The following is a 19447-nucleotide window of genomic DNA, read 5'->3' as shown; positions in this document are numbered from 1 at the left end:
GTGGGCTTGTCATATATGGCCTTCATTATGTTGAGATATGTTCCCTCTATAACCACTTTTTGAGATTTTTTCAACTTTTTTTTTTAATTTTTTTTATTTTTGGGACAGAGAGAGACAGAGCATGAATGGGGGAGGGGCAGAGAGAGAGGGAGACACAGAATTGGAAACAGGCTCCAGGCTCCAAGCCATCAGCCCAGAGCCTGACGCGGGGCTCGAACTCATGGACTGCGAGATCTTGACCTGGCTGAAGTCGGATGCTTAACCGACTGCGCCACCCAGGTGCCCCAAGATTTTTTAAAATCATAAACGGATGTTGAAATCCATCAGATGATTTTTCTGTATATATTGAGAAAATCATAGGATTTTTATCCTTCATTTTGTTAATGTGGTGTATGACATTGATAGATTTACAAATGTCGAACCAGTCCTTGCATCCCTGGAATAAACTGCACTTGATCATGGTGTATGATCCTTTTAGTGTTATTGTTGAATTTGGTTTGCTAACATTTTGTTGAGGTTTTCTGCATCTGTTCATCAGAGATACTAGCCTATTGTTTTCTTTTGTATGGTGTCATTGCTACTTTTGGTATTAGGGTAATTCTGGCCTTGTAAAATGAGTTTGAAAATCTCTGCTTTACTTTTTTTGGGAAGAGTTTCAGAAGGATTGTTACTCTTACTTAAATGGGTAGAATTCATCAGTGAAACCATCTGGTCCTGGAATTTTCTTTTGGGGGAGATTTTTGATTAGAGATTTAATTTACTTTTCTGTATCTTCATGATTCACGTTGATAGGCTGTATGCTCCTAGAGTTTTATCCATTTCTTCAGATTTTCCAATTTGTTGAATTCTAATTGTTCATGGTAGTCTCCTATCCTTTGTAAAAATTTCTGGGAAGTCAGTTTCATTTCTGCTTTCTTTTTTTTTTTTTTTTTTGGTCACATTTCATTTATTTCTGCTCTTTTTGTTGCTATTTCTTTCTGCTAACTTTGGGTTTAGTTCTTTTTTTCTAGTTTCTTGAAGTGTAAAGTTAGGTTGTTTATTTGACCCCTTGTATGTTAGTGAAGGCATTTGTCATTTTTAACTTCCCTCTTACAGCTGCTTTTGATGCATCCCATAAGTTTTGATATGTTGTATTTCCATTTTCAAATTTGTCAAGGAATTTGCTTTTTCTTTTGGTTTCTTCTTTGATGCATGGACTGTTTGGTACAATGTTGTTCAATCTTCACATATTTATAAATTTTCCACTTTCCTTCTTGTAACTGATTTTTAGTTTCATACCACTGTGGTGAGAAAAGATGCTTGATATGATTGAGTTCTCTTAAATTTTTGAAGACTTGTGTGGTGTAACATATGATTCTTCCTAGAGAATGTTCCATGTGAGATTAAGAAGACTATGTATTCTGTTGCTTGGATAGAGGGTTCTGTGTGTGTTAAGTCCACCTAGTCTAACATGTCATTTAAGTAAAATGCTTTTTAATATTTTCTTTTTGTAATGTTTATTTACTTTGAGAAAGAGAGAGCATGAGTGTGTGAATTGAGGAGGGGCAGAGAGAGAGGGAGAGACAGAGACTCCCAAGCAAGTTCCACACTGTCAGCGCAGAGTCCAACACAGGGCTCAATTCCATGAACCATGAGATCATGACTTGAGCTGAAATCAAGAGTTAGATGCTTAACCAACTGAGCCACCCAGGTGCCCCTTGAATAGATTTTCTGTTTTGATGATCTAATTGATGAAAGTGGGGGAATTTAAGTCCCCTACTATTTTTTAATTGATGTCTGTTTCTCCCTTGACATTGATCAAAGTTTGCTTTATGTATTTAGGTGCTTCTTCATTGGGTGAATAAATATTTACAAATGTTATATCCTCTTGTTTGGTTGGTCCTTTTATCATTATTTTATGAACTTGTTTGTCTCTTATTATAGTCTGTTTTAAAGTGTATTTTGTCTGCTGTAAGTATACCTACCCCAGCTTTCTTTTGCTTTTCATTTGCATGGAGTATATTTTTTCCACTCTTTACTTTCAGTTTGCCTGTCTTTACATCTGAAGTGAGTCTCTCGTAGGCAGCATATAAATGCATCTTCTATTATTCATTCAGCCAGTCTGTGTCTTTTTTTTTTAAGTTTATTTATTTTCAGAGAGAGCATGAGTGGGAGAGGGAAAAGAGAGAGGGAGAATCTCAAGTAGGCTCCTCACTGTCAGTGCAGAGCCCAGCCCGGGGCTCAAACCCACAAAACTGTGATATCGTGACCTAAGCCAAAATCAAGAGTTGGATGCTCAGCTGGCTGAGCCTCCAGCTACCCCACTCTCTGGCTTTTTATTGGAGAATTTAGCTCATTTTCATTTAAAGCAATTTATTGGTGAATAGGTAGTTATTGGCATTTTGTTAATTGTTTTCTGGCTGTTCTTAAAATTTATTCCTTTCTATTTTTCTTTCTTTTTTCTTTTGTGATTTGATAATTTTCTGTAGTAGTAGGCTTATATATCTCCTATCTTTTGTGTATCTATAGGTTATTGCTTTGTGGTTACCATGAGGCTTACATATATCTCACATCACATAGAAATAAATAAAGATGGTCTATTTTAAGTTAATAGCTTAAGTTCAGATGTATTCTAAACCTGACATCTTTTCTCCCTCTTCCACATTTTGTTTTGACGTCACAATTTAAATCTTTTAGTTTTCAATATTAACTTACAAATTATTGTAGTTACAGGTATTTTTACTACTTTTGTCTTTTAACCATCATACTAGATTTATGAGTAGTTAACCAACCACCTTTACAATATAAGATTATTTCTGATATTTGCTATATTTACCTTGACTACTGAGATTTATACTTTCCTATGTTTTCCTATTGTTAATTAGTGCCTTATGTTTAAGCTTAAGGAAGTCCTTTTAACATTTCTTGTAAGTCAGGTCTAGGGGTAATAAACTCCTTAAGCTTTTGCTTGTCTGGAAAACTCATTCACACACCCCCACCCCAAATCTTAATGACATCTTTGCTAGACGGTCTTGTTGGCAGTCTTTTTCTATCAGTATTTTGAATATATTGTGCCTACTCCCTCTGGCCTGCCAAGTTTCCACTCAAAAGTCTTGATTTTCTTATGGGATTTCACTTGCATTTAACTAATTGTTTTTCTCTTGATGCTTTTAAGATTCTCTCCGTGTTTTAAGAACAAATATTGTTAAAATACCCAAAGAAATCTACAGATTTAATACAATCCCTATCAAAATACTAGCAGCATTTTTCACGGAACAAATAATCCTAAAATTTGTATGGAACTACAAATGACCCCGCATAGCCAAAGCAGTCTTGAAAAAGAAAAGCAAAACTAGAGGCATCACAATTAGAGACTTCATATTATACTACAAAGCTATAGTGATCAAGACAGTATAGTACTGGCACAAAAACAGACACATATAGATCAATGGAATAGAATGGAAAACCCAGAAATAAACCTACAATTACATGTTCAATTAATCTTCAACAAAGGAGGCAGAATATGCAATGGGAAAAAGACTCAACAAATGGTGCTGGGAAGATTGGACAGCAATCCGAAAAGAATGGAATTGGACCACTTTCTTACACCATACACAAAAATAAACCCCAAATAGATTAAGAACTTAAATGTGAGACCTGAAACCATAAAAATCCTAGGAGAGAGCGCTGGTTATAATTTCTCTGACAGTGGCCATAGCAACATTTTCCTAGACATGTGTCCTGAGGGAAGGGAAACAAAAGCAAAAATAAACTATTTGGATTACATCAAAATAAAAAGCTTCTGCACAGCAAAGGAAACAATCAACAAAACTATAAAAAACAACCTACTGAATGGAAAAAGGTATTTGCAAATGACATATCTGAAAAAGGGTTAGTATCTAAAACATATAAAGAACTGATCCAACTCAACACCAAAAAAAAAAAATCCAATTTAAAAAATGGGCAGATGACATAAACAGATATTCCCCCAAAGAAAGCATTCAGATGGCCAACAGACACATGAAAAGATGTTCAACATCATTCATCATCAGGGAAATGCAAATCAAAACCATAATGAGATATTACCTCACACCTGTCAAAATGGCTAAAATAAAAAAGACAAGAAAAAACAAGTGTTGGCAAGGATGTGGAGAAAAAGGAACTCTTGTGCACTGTTGGTGGGCATGCAAACTAGTGCAGCCATTGTGGAAAACAGTGTGGAGTTTCCTAAAAAAAATTAAAAACAGAGGCACCTGGCTGGTTCAGTCAGTTAAGTATCTGTTGACTTCAGCGCAGGTCTTGATCTCACAGTTTCGTGAGTTCAAGCCCCAAGTTGGCTCTGTGCTGGTCTTGCAGAGCTCCTTGGGATTCTCTCTCTCTCTCTCTCTCTCTCTCTCTCTCTCTCTCTGCTCCTCCCCTGCTCACCTTCTCTCTGTCTCAAAATAAATGAACTTTAGCTTTGCGCAGTGGCAGTATTGTAGCCAATGAGGTTTATCCGAGGCGCGATTATTGCTAATCAAAATAAATGAACTTAAAAAAAAATTAAACAAAACATTAAAAACATAACTACCATATGATCCAGTAATTCCACTACTGGGTATTTACCCAAAGAATAAAAAACCACGTTTATAAAGATAGATGTACCCCCTGTTATAGCATTATTTACAATAGCCAAATTATAGAAGCAGCCCAAGTGTCCTATCTATGGATGAATGGATAAAGAAGTGGTGTGTATACACACACACACACACACACACACACACACACACACACACACTGGAATATTAATCATCCATAAAAACAATGAAATCTTGGCATTTGCAACAACATGGGTGAATCTAGGGAGTATATGCTAAGTGAAATAAATCATAGAAAGACAAATACCTTATGATTTCACTCATGTGAAATTGAAGAAACAGATGAACAAACAAAGGAAAAAAAAAAGACAAACCAAAAACCAGACTTTAAATATGAAGAACAAACTGGTGGTTACCAGAGGGGAGGTAGGTAGGGGCGGGGGTGAAATAGGTGAAGGGAATTAAGAATACACTTATCTTGATGAGTACTGACAAATATACAGAATTGTTGAATCACTATATTGCACACCTGAAATGAATATAACACTGAACATTAACTTACTGGAATTAAAAAAAAAAAACACACAGATGCGAGGCTGGACCAATTACCAAAAAAAAAAAAAAAAAAAAAATTCCCTCCTTATCTTTAACTTTAGACAATTATAATGTGTTTTAGAGTGGGTCTTCAAGAGTAGGGAAGTTTTTAGCTATTATGTCTTTAAGTTCTCTACCCCTTCTCTCTGTCTCTTCTCATTCTGGAACTCCTATAATATGAATGTTGGTACACTTGATGCTCTCTCATAAACCCCTTAAATTATCTGCACTTTTTTTTTCTTCCTGCTGCTATTTAGATGAGTTCTGCTGACCTGTCCTTGAATTCACTGCTACTTTCTTCTCATTCATCTGTTTTGATGTTGAATCTCTGTGTTGTATTTTTCAATTCTGTTATCGTATCTATCAGCTCTGTGACTTTTATTTGACACTTTCCTATATTTTCTCTTTGTTAAAATTTGTTCATAAACTTTGTTCATACATTTTTCTGGCAAGATTGGTAAGCATCTTTATGACTGTCATTTTGAACTTTTAATCAGGTAAATCACTTACTTGTTTCATGAAAATGGTTTTCTGAGGTTTCATCTTGCTCTTTCATACGGAACCTATTCCTCTTTCTTCATTTTCTTGACTCTCTGTGTTAGTTTCTATGCATTAGATAAAACAGCTACCATTCCCTGTTTTGAAGCAGTACCTCATAGGAAAGATTTTCATCTTTCAACCCAAGTCTCTTAAACCTTTGTGCTTCTCCAAGCAGCCTACTTCATTCTTAGTGGCAGTCAATAGTTGAGGGTTTGCCAATACCTGTCAGAGTCCAAAAGGGGAAGATCTTGGTTGGCTCATAGATTCAGGCTGATTGGAAACAAACCCTCAGGCAGTAGCTTTTAAAGTATGCAGACACGACTCTTTCATGGGAAGACTGGGAGTGTTTTTGTCATTCCCTCTGAAATGGTAGCCTGTGAATGCAGGTCCCACTGGTCACCAAGAGTTAGGATATTAAGGAACCTGTCCTCTTGGCAGCAGACAAAAGTCGAAGCACCAACCAAGTATACAATCTCCTTTTTCAGAAACACCAGTGACCTGGAGTAGGGCAGAGGGAGAGCAGGAAGATAGTTCCCACGCTCTGAGATCTCTGGAGAGGATTACAGTTGGCTCTAGATGTGTATTAAATTAGAATCCTGTCCCTCAGGGTGCAGCCAAGAAGGTATCTTATACGCCTCTTTCACAGAAAGACCAGGCATTTCAGTCTGCTGCCTTTCTGCTGTGCCCTAGGGTAGCTGGTTAAGAACTCTTTCTCCATTTGTTACAGTCCTTTTGAATGTAAGCCTTGCTGGCCACCAGAGCTAGGTGATCAAAGGGTATCCCCCTAGGTGGCAGCTGCAAAAACTGGAATGCCAAACAAGTGCACAGTTCATTTCCAGGAGATATAGGCAACCTGGAACGAGGCAAGTACAATGACTGTCACTGTCAAAATGACAATCCCACATCCAGATATTGGTTGTTCCAAAATAACTCAAGTTCTTCAATTACATTTCTCTTTTTTTATTTTTTTAATGTTTGTTCATTTTTGAGAGAGAGAAAGAGTGCAAGCAGGGGAGGGGCAGAGAGAGAGGGAGACAGAATCCAAAGCAGGCTCCAGGCTCTGAGCTGTTAGCACAGAGCCTGACGCTGGCCTTGAACCCAGGAACCATGAGATCATGACCTGAGCCAAAGTCAGATGCTTAAATGACTGAACCACCTAGGTGCCCCTTCAATTACATTTTTTAATTTTTTTTCAACGTTTATTTATTTTTGGGACAGAGAGAGACAGAGCATGAACGGGGGAGGGGCAGAGAAAGTGGGAGACACAGAATCGGAAACAGGCTCCAGGCTCTGAGCCATCAGCCCAGAGCCTGAAGCGGGGCTCGAACTCACGGACCGCGAGATCGTGACCTGGCTGAAGTCGGACGCTTAACCGACTGTGCCACCCAGGCGCCCCCAATTACATTTTTTAATACCATGAAGGAAACTATGTTAACCGCAGTGATACAAAAAGCTGTAGATGTTTAAACGTATACAACTTGATGGGTTTGGAGATACGTATACACCTGTGAAACCATCATTACTATAATTGCCATAAACTTATCTATCACTTCCAAAGGTTTCCTCCCATACCCCCTTTGTTGTTTTTCCTTTTTTCCTTTGTGGTAAGAGCACTTATCATAATACCTACTCTCTCAGAAAATTTTAAAATACGGTATTAAACATTACAGGTCACATACAGTAGATCTCCAGAACATTTTGCATATATTAAATTTTGTACTCTTTGACCAACAGATTCCCATTTCCTCCTCTCCACAGCCCCTGGCAACCACCATTCTACTCTCTGCTTCTACGTATTTGACTATTTTGGACTCCACATATAATTGAGATCATGTCTTGCTTTTTTTTTTTTAAGTTTTTAAATTTTATTTTGAGAGAGAAAGCACAAGTAGAGGAGGGGCGGAGAGAAAGGGAGAGAGAGAGAATCCCAAGCAGACTCCGTATTGTTGGTGCAGAGCCCAGCATAGACCTTGAACTCATAAACCATGAAATCATGACCTGAGCTAAGTTAAAGTTGAAGCTGAAGTTAACCGACTGAGCCACCCAGGAGCCCCAAGATTTGTCTGTGTCTGGCTTAGTTTACTTAGCATCATGTCCTTTAGGCACATCCATGTTGTGGCAAATGGCAGGATTTCCTTTTTTAAGGCTGAATAATATTCCTCTGTATACCGAGAGTTGTAATTATTTATAAATTTTGGGTATTAACTTACCCTTATTTAATATTTGGCCTGTATATATTTTCTCTCATTCTGTGGGTTGCCTTTTTATTTTGTTGAGGACTTCGTTTTTGTAAAGAAGTTTTTTAGTTTGATTTAATCTCATTTGTCTATTTTTGCTTTTGTTGCCTGTGCTTTTGGTGTCCTATCCAAGAAATCATTGGCTAGTCCAATGTCTGGTAGCTTTTACCCTAGATTTTCTTCTAAGACTTTCTTGTTCAGGTTTTGAGGTTAGGTCTTTAATCCATTTTGAGTTGATTATTCAAAATGGAGTGAGATAAGGGTCCAGTTTCATTTATTTAGATGTAAATTTCTAATTTTTCTCCCAGCATTTATGGAAGAAATGGTCTTTTCCACGTGTGTATTCGTGGCACCCTTACTGAAGATCAGTTGATTCTTATATGCATGGACTTAGTTCTGGTGCTCTATTCTGTTTCATTAATTTATATTTCTGTTTTTCTGCCCATACCATACTGTTTAGATTATTATAAATTTGTAATATGTTTGAATTGGGCAGTATGATACCTCCAGCTTTATTCTTGATCAAAATTTTTTGAGCTATTTGGGGTTTTCTGTAGTTCCAAAAAAATTTTAGTATTGTCTTCTGTTTTTGTAAAAAATGCCATTGGGGTTTTGATAAAGATTGCATTGAATGTACAAACTACTTTGGAAACTATGAGCTTTTTTTTTTTTTTTTAAATGTTTATTTTGAGGGGGAGAGAGAGAGAGAGAGAGAGAGAGAGAGACAGGAGGAGGGGCGGAGAGAGAGGGAGGCACAGAATCCGAAGCAGGCCCCAGGCTCTGAGCTGTCAGCACAGAAGCTGACACGGAGCTCAAACTCACGAACTGTGAGATCATGACCTGAGCCGAAGTCAGACACTCAACTGACTGAGCCACCCAGGCACCCCAGGATGAGCTTTTTTTAAACAAAATTTTTAAATGTTTATTTTTGAGAGAGGTGGGGGAGAGAGAAAGAGAGACACAGAGCACAAGCAGGGGAGGGGAGGAGAGAGAGTGAGACACAGAATCTGAGACAGGTTCCAGGCTCCAAGATGTCAGCACAGAGCCTGATGGGTGCTTAATGGGTGCTTGAACCCATGAAATGTGAGATAATGACCTGAACCAAAGTAGGATGCTTAACTGATGGAGCCACTCAGGTGCACCAGGAAATATGAGCTTTTTAACAATACTGAGTCTTCTAGTACATAAACATGAGATGTCCTTCTATGTATTTGTTTTGTTTTTGTTTTGAGAGAGAGAGAGAGAGAGAGAGAGAGATTTTGTGTGAGCAGGAGAGGGGCAGAGGGAGAGGGGAAAAGAATCTCAAGCAAGCTCCACGCCCAGCATGGAGCCTGACGTGATGCTCCATCCCAGGACTGTGAAATCATGACTGGAGCAGAAATCAAGAATCAGATGCTTAACTGACTGAGCCACCCAGGCACCCCATTTATTTCTTTTTAAATTTATTTCTTTAAAAAATGTTTATTTTTGAGAGAAGGAGATAGAGTGTGGGTGGGGGAGGGGCAGAGAGAGGGAGACAGAATCTGAAGGAAGCTCCAGGCTTTGAGCTGTCAGCACAGAGCCCTACATGGGGCTCAAACTTATGAACTGCAAGATCATGACCTGAGCTAAAGTTGGATGCTTAACTGACTGAGCCACCCAGGTGCCTCCTTTTTAAATTTCTTAAGTCAGTGTTTTGTAGTTTTACGTGTATAAGGGTTTTACTCCTTGGTTAAATTTATACTTAAGTATTTCTTTTTTAAAAAAAATATTATTGTAAATGGAACTGTTTTTTAAATTTCCTTTTTGGTAGGTGGTTAATATATAGAAATGTAGTTGATTTTTGTATGTTGGTTTTGTATCCTGTGTTGTTACTGAATCCATGTACTCTGTTTTTTGTGGAGTCTTTAAGGTTTTCTACATTTAAGATTATGTCATTTGCAAACAGGTAGTTTCACTTCTTCCTTTGCAATTTGGGTGCCTTTGTTTACTTTTTGTTTTTAATTGTTCTGCCTTATACTTTAAGTACTATGTTGAATTGGAGAGGGGGGAAGTGGACATCCTTGTTTTAGAAGTTAAATGTGATGCTTTCAGCTTTTCACTGTTGAGTACGATGTTACCTGTGGCCTTTTCATAAATGGCTTTTATTGTGTTGAGGTGCATTTGTTTTAATACTTGATTCGTTGAGAGTTTTTTCTTTCTTACCATGAGAAGGAGATGAATTTTGTCAAATGCTTTTCCTGCGTGTACTGAGATGATTATGTTAATTTTATCCTTTGTTCTGTTAAATGTGGCATGTCACATTTACTGATTTTTCTATGTTGAACCATCCTTGCATTCCAAGGATATGATTCTTTTAATGTGCTCTTGAACTAAGTTTGCTAGTATTTTGTTGGGGATTCTTGCAACTATGTTTGTCAGAGATGTTTGACTTGTAGTTTTCTTCTCTTCTGGTGTCTTTGTCAGTCTTTGGTATCACGGTGGTGTTGGTCTCATAGAATAGGTGGAAGTGTTCCCTCTTCTTTGACTTTTTGGAAGTGTTTGGAGAGGACTGGTATTAATTTTTTTGATGATTGGTAGGATTCACCTGTGAATCCATCTGGTCCTGGACTTTTCTTTGTTGAAAGGTTTTTATTTATTGATTTTTTTTTTTTTTCCCAACGTTTATTTATTTTTGGGACAGAGAGAGACAGAGCATGAACGGGGGAGGGGCAGAGAGAGAGGGAGACACAGAATCGGAAACAGGCTCCAGGCTCTGAGCCATCAGCCCAGAGCCTGACGCGGGGCTCGAACTCACGGACCGCGAGATCGTGACCTGGCTGAAGTCAGACGCTTAACCGACTGTGCCACCCAGGCGCCCCTGTTGGAAGGTTTTTAATTACTCCTTTACTTTTCTCATTTGCTATTGGTCTGTTCAGGCTTTCTGTTTCTTCTTGATTCAGTCTTGGTAGGTAGTATGTTTGTAGGAATTTGCTATTTCATGTAGGTTTTTCAAGTTACTGGTGTATAATTTTGATAATAGTCCCTTACGATCCTTTTTATATCTGGAGGATCAGTTGTAATGTCTCCTCTTTTGTTTCTGTTATTACTTGATTCTTCTCTCTTTATTTCTTAGTCTACCTAAAGGTGTGTTGACTTTATATTTTCCCAAAAGAATTCTTAATTTAATTGATTTTTTAAAAATGTATTCCTATTCTCTATTTCAGTTCTAATCTCTATTACTTCTTCCTTCTGCCAACTTCATGATTAGCTTGTTGTTGTCTAGTTCCTTGAGGTATAAAGTTATGTTGTTTATTCTACATTAAAAAAAAAAGCTTACTGCTATAGCCTTGCTTGTTAATACTGTTTTTTCTGCCTCCAATATGTTTGGATATATTGTGTGTCCATTTTTGTTTCTTTAGAGATATTTTCTTATTTCCCTTTTGATTTCATATGTGACCCAATAAATGTTTGAGTATGCTTTTAAAGTTTTGAGTATTTGTGAATTTTCTCATTTTCTTTTTATTATTCATTTCTTTTTATTTTTCTTTTTGATTATTGGATTTTATTTTTTTTTTAATTTAAATTTTAGTTTGTTAATATATAGTACAATATTGGCTTCAGGAGTAGAATTAAGTGATTCATCACTTACTTAAAACACCCAGTTTTCACCACAACAAGAACTTTCCTTCATATCCATCACCTATCTAGCTCAACCCTTATCCACCTCCCTCTATCACCCTTAGTTTGTTCTATATCATTAAGAGTCTTGTGTGGTTTGCTTCCCTTTCTTCTTCTCTCCCTTCCTATATGTTCATCTGTTTTGTTTCTTAAATTCCACATATGAGTGAAATCATATGGTATGTGTCTTTCTCTGATTGACTTATTTCACTTAGCATACTACATTCTAGCTCTGTCCATGTCACTGAAAATGGCAAGATTTTGTTCTTTTTCATGGCTGATATTCCACTACACATACATACGTATACATATATATATATGTATGTATATATATATGTATATATATATATATATATATATACACACACACAAATATTTTCTTTTTCCAATCATCAGTCGGTGGACATTTGGACTCTTTCTATTGTTTGGCTATTGTTGCTAATGCTGTTATAAACACTGGGGTGCATACACCCCTTCAAATCTGTATTTTTTTATCCTTTGGGTAAATACATAATAGTGTCACTACTGGATTGCAGGTTAGTTCTATGTTTAGGTTTTTGAGGAAACTATACTGTTCTCCAGAGTGGCTGCACCAATTTGCCTTTCCACTAGTGGTGCAAGAGGATTCCCCATTCTCCACATCCTTGCTAACACCTGTTGTTTCTTGTGTTGTTAATTTTAGCCATTCTGACAGGTGTGAGGTGATATCTCATTGTGTTTTTGATTTGGATTTCCCTAATGATGAGATGTTAAGCATCTTTTCATATGTCTGTTAGCCATCTGGATGTCTTCTTTAGAAGAGTGTCTGTTTATGTCTTTTGCCCATTTCTTCACTGGATTATTTGGTTTGGGGGTATTGAGTTTGATAAAGTCTTTATAGATTTTTAGATATGAACCCTTTATATGATGTGTCATTTGCAAATATCTTCCCCCAATCTCACTGGTTGCCTTTAAGTTTTGTTGATTGTTTCCTTCACTATCCAGAAGCTTTTTATCTTGGTGAGGTCCCAGTAGTTCATGTTTGCTTTTGTTTCCCTTGCCTCTGGAGATATGTCTAGTAAGAAGTTGCGATGGCTGAGGTGAAAGAGGTTTCTGCTGCTTTTCTCCTCTAGGATTTTGGTATTTTCCTGTCTCACATTTAGGTCTTTCATCTATTTTGAATTTATTTTTTTGTATGGTGTAAGAATCAGTAATCAAAAATCTTCCAACAAACAAGAGTCCTGGGCCAGATAGCTTACCAGGGGAATTCTACCATATATTTATTTATTTATTTATTTATTTATTTATTTATTTATTTTCTAAATTTTTTTTTAACGTTTATTTATTTTTGAGAGAGAGAGAGAGACAGAGCATGAACGGGGGAGGGTCAGAGAGAGGGAGACACAGAATCTGAAACAGGCTCCAGTCTCTGAGCTGTCAGCACAGAGCCGATGCGGGGCTCGAACTCACTGACCGCGAGATCATGACCTGAGCCGAAGTCGGCCGCTTAACCGACTGAGCCACCCAGGCGCCCCTCTACCAAATATTTAAAGAAGAGTTAATACCTGTTCTTCTCAAACTTTACCAAAAAACAGAAATAGAAATCTTCCAAACTCATTCTATGAAGCCAGCATTACCTTTTTTCCAAAAGCAGACTAAGACTCCACTAAAAATGAGAATTATTGGCAATATAATATCCCTGATGAACCTGGATGGCAAAAATTCTCAACAAGATACTAGCAAATCAAATTCAAGAGTACATTAAAAGAATTACCATGATCAAATGGGATTTATTATCTGGGCTGCAAGGCTGGTTTGGTATTCACAAATCAATTAATGTGATACACCACATTAATAAAAGAAAGGATAAGAACCATATGATCCTGTCAATAGATGCAGAAAAAGCATTTGACAAAAATACAGCATCTATTCTTTTTTTAAAAAGTTTTTTAAATGTTTATTTTTGAGAGAGAGAGAGAGAGAGAGACAGAGCATGAGTGGGGGATGGGCAGAGGGAGAAGGAGACACAGAGTCTGAAGCAGGCTCCAGGCTCTGAGCTCTCAGCATAGACCTCGATATGGGGCTTGAACCCACGAATGGTGAGATCATGACCTTAGCTGAAGTCAGATGCTTAAGTGAATGAGCCACCCAGGTGCCCCCAGCATCCATTCTTAATAAAAACTGTCAACAAAGTGGGGATCACTGGAATACACCTCAACATCATAAAGGCCATATATGAAAGACCCACAACTCATATCATCCTTAATGGGGAAAACCTGAAGAATGGACCTAGAATGTATTATGCTAAGCTCAAGCCTTTCCCCTATAGTCAGGAACAAGACAAGGATGTCCACCCTCACCATTACTATTTAACATAGTACTGGAAGTCTTAGCCTCAGCAATCAGGCAACAAAAAGAAATAAAGGGCATACAAATTGGCAAAAAAGAAGTCATACTTCCACTATTTGCAGGTGACATGATACTCTATGTAGAAAACCAAAGACTCCACCAAAAAATTGCTAATACATAAATGCAGCAAAGTCACAGGATATAAAGTCAACGTGCAGAAATCTGTTGCATTTCTATCACCAATAATGAAGCAGCGGAAAGAGAAATCAAGGAATCAATCCCATTAACAATGCACCAAAAACAGTAAGATACCTTGGAATAAACCTTACTAAAGAGATAAAAGGTCTGTACTCTGAAAATATAGATTTATGAAAGAAATTAAAGAGGACAAAATGAAATGGAAAAGCAATCCATGATCATGGATTGGAAGAACAAACTTTGTTAAAATGTCTACACTACTCAGTGCAGTCTACACATTAAATGCAATCTCTATCAAAATACCACCAACATTCTTCACAGAGTTAGAAAAAACAATCCTGAAATTTGTATGGAACCACAAAGACCCAGAATAGCCAAAGCAGTCTTGAAAAAGAAAAAACTGGAGGCATTGTGATTCTGGATTTCAAGCTATATTACAAAGCAGTAGTGATTAAGACAGTATGGTACTGGCACAAAAACAGATGGAAACAAGAGAACAGAATAGAACAGATGGAAACAATGGAACAAAATAGAAAACCCAGAAATGGACCCACAGCTATACAGTCAACTCATCTTTGACAAAGCAGGAAAGAGTATCCAATGGAAAAAAAGACTGTCTCTTCAAATGGTGTTGGGAAAACTGGATGGTGACATGGAGAAGAATGAAACTGGACCACTTTCTTATACCATACACAAAAATATTATTACTTTCTAATTTCATTCCATTGTGATCAGAAAAGATATTTAAAATGATTCCGGTCTTTTTAAATTTGTTGAGACCTGTTTTGTGAACTAGTATGTGATCTATCATGGAGAATGTTTCATGTGCACTTGAGAAGAATGAGTATTTTGTTTTGGGGTGGAGTGTTCTATATATGTTCAGTTTCCATTTTGTCTATAGTGTCATTCAGTTCTGCTGTGTTACTGAATTTTTGTGTGTGTAGATGATCTATCCATTATAAAGAGGTGGGTATTGAACTATACTACTATTTTATTACTGTCTACCTCTCTTTTCATATCTGTAAATGTTTGCTTTATATGTTAATATGTATTGACAGGTATATAGTTGATGTTGCACGCATGTTTATTTATAATGGTTAAATCTTCCTGGTAAATTGACTTTTTTATTGTTATGTAATGTCCTTTGTCTCATGATAGTTTATCAGTTAAAGTCTCTTTTGTCTACTGTAATGACTCCTCTCTTTTGGTTCCCTTTAGCCACCCTTGTACTTTCAGGCTATGTGTATTTTTAAATCTAAAGTGAGTCCCTTGTAGACAGCATATAGTTGAGTCTTTTTAAATTTTTTAATCCATTCAGCCATACTATCTTTTGATTGAGGAATTTAATCCATTTACATTTAAAGTAATTACTGTGATAGGAAAAGACTTAATATAACTATTTCATTAACTGTTTTCTGTTTTGTAGTGATTTTGTTTCTTCTTCAACTTGTCTTTCTTTATTTGATGATTGCAGCAGCAGCAGCAGTATGCTTTGATTCTTCTCTCTTTATCTTTGGTGTATCTATTGTGCCTTTTGTTTTTGTAGTTACCACTGGGCTCACATCAAACATTTTCTAGTTAAGGCAGTCTGTTTTAAGCTAATAACAACTTAATTTTACTTATGTGCAGAATGTGTACACTTCTCTCACATAAACTTTGAGTTGATTCTAGATTTTACTTCTTTCTATGTTGTGTTCCATTTTAGTGGTGATAGTTATTCTTAGTACGTTGGTCTTAATTTTTGTATACTAGTGTTAAAAGTGATTTACATGCCACTATTAAAGTATATCCTTTAACAGTGACAGTTCATATGCTTTTATGTTATTGTTTACTTTTTTTTGTTTGTTTCAAACTGAACTCCCTTTAGTTTTTATTGTAAGGCACATCTAGCATAATGTACTCCCTCAGGTTTTGTTTGTATGGGAGACTCTCTCCTTTATTCTTAAAATACAGTTTTGTCAGGTAAAGTATTCTTGGTTTGTACTTATTTTTGTTTCAGTGCTTTGAATATATCATCCTGCCCCCCCCCTTTTTTTTAGAAAAAGTTTTAATGTATATTTATTTTTGAGAGAGAGAGAGAAAGAGTGTGAGTAGGAGAGGGGCAGAGAGAGAGGGAAACACAGAATCTGAAGCAGGATCCAGGCTCCAAGCTGTCAGCACAGAGCCTGACATGGCTGAACTCACCGTGAGATCATCACCTGAGCTGAAGTTGTACACTTAACCGACTGAGCCACCCAGGCACCCTTCATCCCTCTCTCTTTTGACTTACACAGTTTCTGTGGAGAAATCCACTGATAGTCTTAGGTGCTATTCCTTGTTATAGTCCCTTGGTGTGACAAGTCATTTTCTTTTGCTGCTGTGAAAATGTTTTCTTTTTACTTTAGACAATTTACTTGAACCTCTTTGGGAACTTTTGGGCTTCACAAATTTGGATGTTCATTTTCCTGCTTATATTTGAGATGTTTCAACCACTGTTTCTTTAACTTTTTGGTCTCTCTCTCTCTCTCCTTCTGGGACACCTATAGTGTGAGTATTCGTTCTTTTGGGGTATCATATTAAGTCCCATAGAGTTTCTTCACTTTTTCACTTGTATTTTTATGTTTATTTTTGAGAGAGAGTGGGAGTGGGAGAGGGGTGGGGGGGGCACAGAGGTTCTGAAGTGGGCTGCATACCAACAACAGAGCGCCTGATGTGGGGATCGAACTCATGAACCATGAGATCATGACCTGAGCTGAAGTTAGACGCTTAACTGAATGAGCCACCCAGGCACCCCTCATTCTTTTCTTTTTTGTTCTTTTAAATTTGGAATTTCAAATGACTTGTCTTTGAGTTTGTTGGGGTTTTTCCTGCTTAATTGATTCTGCTGTTGAAGTTAATGGAATTTTTAGTTTTATCATTATATTCTTCAGCTCCAGATTTCTGTTTTGTTTTTTTTTAATAGGTTGGTTTTTGTTTGTTTGTTTTTGAGCTTCATCATTTTGTTCATGTATTGTTTTCCTAATTTTCTTTAGTTATCTGTGTTCTCTTTTAGCTCATTGAACTTTTTTCCTTTTAAATTTTTATTTATTTTGAGAGAGGAAGCGAGTGGGGTTGGGGCAGAGAGAGAGGGAGAGAGAGAATCCAAGCAGGCTCCACACTGTCAGTGCAGAGCCCTATGCAGGCCTCAATCTCATGAACTGTGAGATCATGACCTGAGCTGAAATCAAGAGTCAGAGGCTTAACTGACAGAGCCACCAAGGTGTCCCTCACTGGGCCCCCTATCTATCTATCTATCTATCTATCTATCTATCTACCTACCTACCTACCTACCTACCTATCCATCTATTTACATTGAGCTTTGTAAAGATGATTTTATTTGGAATTCTTTGTCAAGCAGTGTGTGGATTTCCATTTCTTTGGCACTGGTTACTAGAACTTTTGTTTCCTTTGGTGGTACTGTGCCCACTTCTTTGTGACTTTATAGCCTTGCACTGGTGTCTGTGCAACTAAAGGAGCAGGGACCTCTTCCATTCTTTACAGAGTGTTTTTGGCAGGTAAAGACCTACTCCTGCAGGTCCCAGATAGACAAGCCTGCCTCCAGGATTGCAGTGGAGCAGAACCAGGGCCAGGTCATGGGGCTACTTCCTGGTCTACAGTTAGGTTACTGGTTGGCTGATATATCATTGGGGGCATCATCAGGCATAGCTTGTGCTGCTTGCCCAGGTGGAAAGGCTACTTCTGAGTCCACAGTTAGCCTGCCTATTACTTGGGACATAGATTGGCATGTCTCTTCCCAGGTCCCTAGGTGGACCAGACTGGCTGTGGGATCACAGTTGAGCAGTTGGAACTGAATATGGGGTTGCTTCTAGGTTTGCAATTGGGTCTGTAGTCAGTGGGCCTATTAGTGGGGTTACAGGCACATGACATTCCTGCCAGGCCCGCTAGTGTAGATCCATGTATATGGGGTGATAGAGCTGCTCCTAGGTCTGTGGTCAGGTCCTGGGGCAGGTGTATGCTTTCTCAAAGAGTCCTCTGTCTTGGGCTCCATTGTGCTCTTGCAACTTTCTTCCTGGATTTTGAAGCCCCCACAATGGTACTTATGTTTGTGGATAGTTGCCAAATTGGTGTTTATGGGGAGGGGGGAATGAGGGCTGGAGACCTATTTTGCCATCTTGCTAGTAACCATCAACTAGCTGCTGGCCTTGTTGAATACTATAAACTCCACATTTTTCTTCAAATTCAAAAGAAACAAAATTGGAAAATGCCATTTCTTTCCTACATAGAATCATGTATCTTTAAACTACTAATGCCAAAAACATAGCTCTAAATTGTTTATTCAGCTGTTCATCCTTCATGAGAACCATTCCATTGAAACTTTTATTTTCTAGATGAGGACAACAAAAGAATTGAAGTAATAGTATTTTGGGTTGGGGTTGGGACCATACATAGGCCTTGTGGCATATCCTTGGTAGACCTCAGTTTATAAAACAACAGCAGTAAAGTAAGTGCTATATGCCTGGCACTATACGATACTTCTTAAAAGTTCTTTTTCCTTCCTGTCCACTTGCCTCAGAAGTTGCTCTTATGCACTTCTTTCTCTGGGCTATGTAGGAAGAAAAACCCCAAAAACGTCATAAAAAGTCTCTTAACTCCACATGCCTCTCTTGTCCTTCTCCATATCCTTTTTTTGTTCCAACTTCGGCATTTCAAAGTTTCAAAGACTTTAGTTAAGCAGAAATGACCCATTTTCAGGGAGAAAGGTAGAAAATAAATAGGCCAAACTAAGATTCATCTTTAGGGGATAGTGAAAAGGGAACATAGTGTGAACATTCAAATATTAACTACTTTTGTCTCTTCACACACAGTCAACTATGTGTTATTTGTACTTTCTTTTTCTATAAATGCTCACACAGTTTCTTCTACATGTTGAAATTCTTTGAAGGCCATCTGCTCAGCTGAATATCTTGGCTAGAAGTGATTGCTCTATTACCTCCTCATGCTTATTTGGGGTAGCACTTGTAGTCTAACTTACTGTGTACATTTCTTTCTTACTAAATTAGGTAAGAATGAAGCCATTTTTCTCAGTGACTTTCAGAATCTGTCTTATCAAATTGTAATCTCTAAGCCAGAAGTATACACACCACTGGCAGCTTGTTGGAAGGTCAGAATCATGGGCTCTACTCAAGACCTATTCAGTGAGAACCAACATTTTAAGAAGATCCCCACATTTATTTGTATACTCATTATAATTAAGCCTTTGTTAAAATAAGCTGACTTAGTATTTTACACTATATTTACCAAGAACTGTCTTATAACACACCAACTAGAAATGCTCAGGGATTTCTTAGTTTTATTCATTTACTGGAAGCTCTTGCC

The 19447-nt window shown here is 37.5% G+C and overlaps 1 protein-coding gene and 1 pseudogene across 2 annotated transcripts in view; one reads left to right on the top strand and one right to left on the bottom strand.

The window, feature by feature from the left end:
- Positions 1 to 19447, bottom strand: part of WDPCP (WD repeat containing planar cell polarity effector) — a 389996-nt gene that overhangs the window by 12273 nt on the left and 358276 nt on the right. The gene's annotated exons all lie outside the window — the stretch shown is intronic.
- LOC121019317 (uncharacterized) lies at positions 4435 to 4586 on the top strand (annotated as a pseudogene).

Source organism: Herpailurus yagouaroundi, unplaced genomic scaffold (assembly GCF_014898765.1).
Source record: "Herpailurus yagouaroundi ecotype Mexico unplaced genomic scaffold, PumYag 221, whole genome shotgun sequence".
NCBI lineage: Eukaryota > Metazoa > Chordata > Mammalia > Carnivora > Felidae > Herpailurus > Herpailurus yagouaroundi.
Note: the sequence above shows the minus strand (reverse complement) of the source record. Positions and strands in the feature narration are given on the sequence as shown.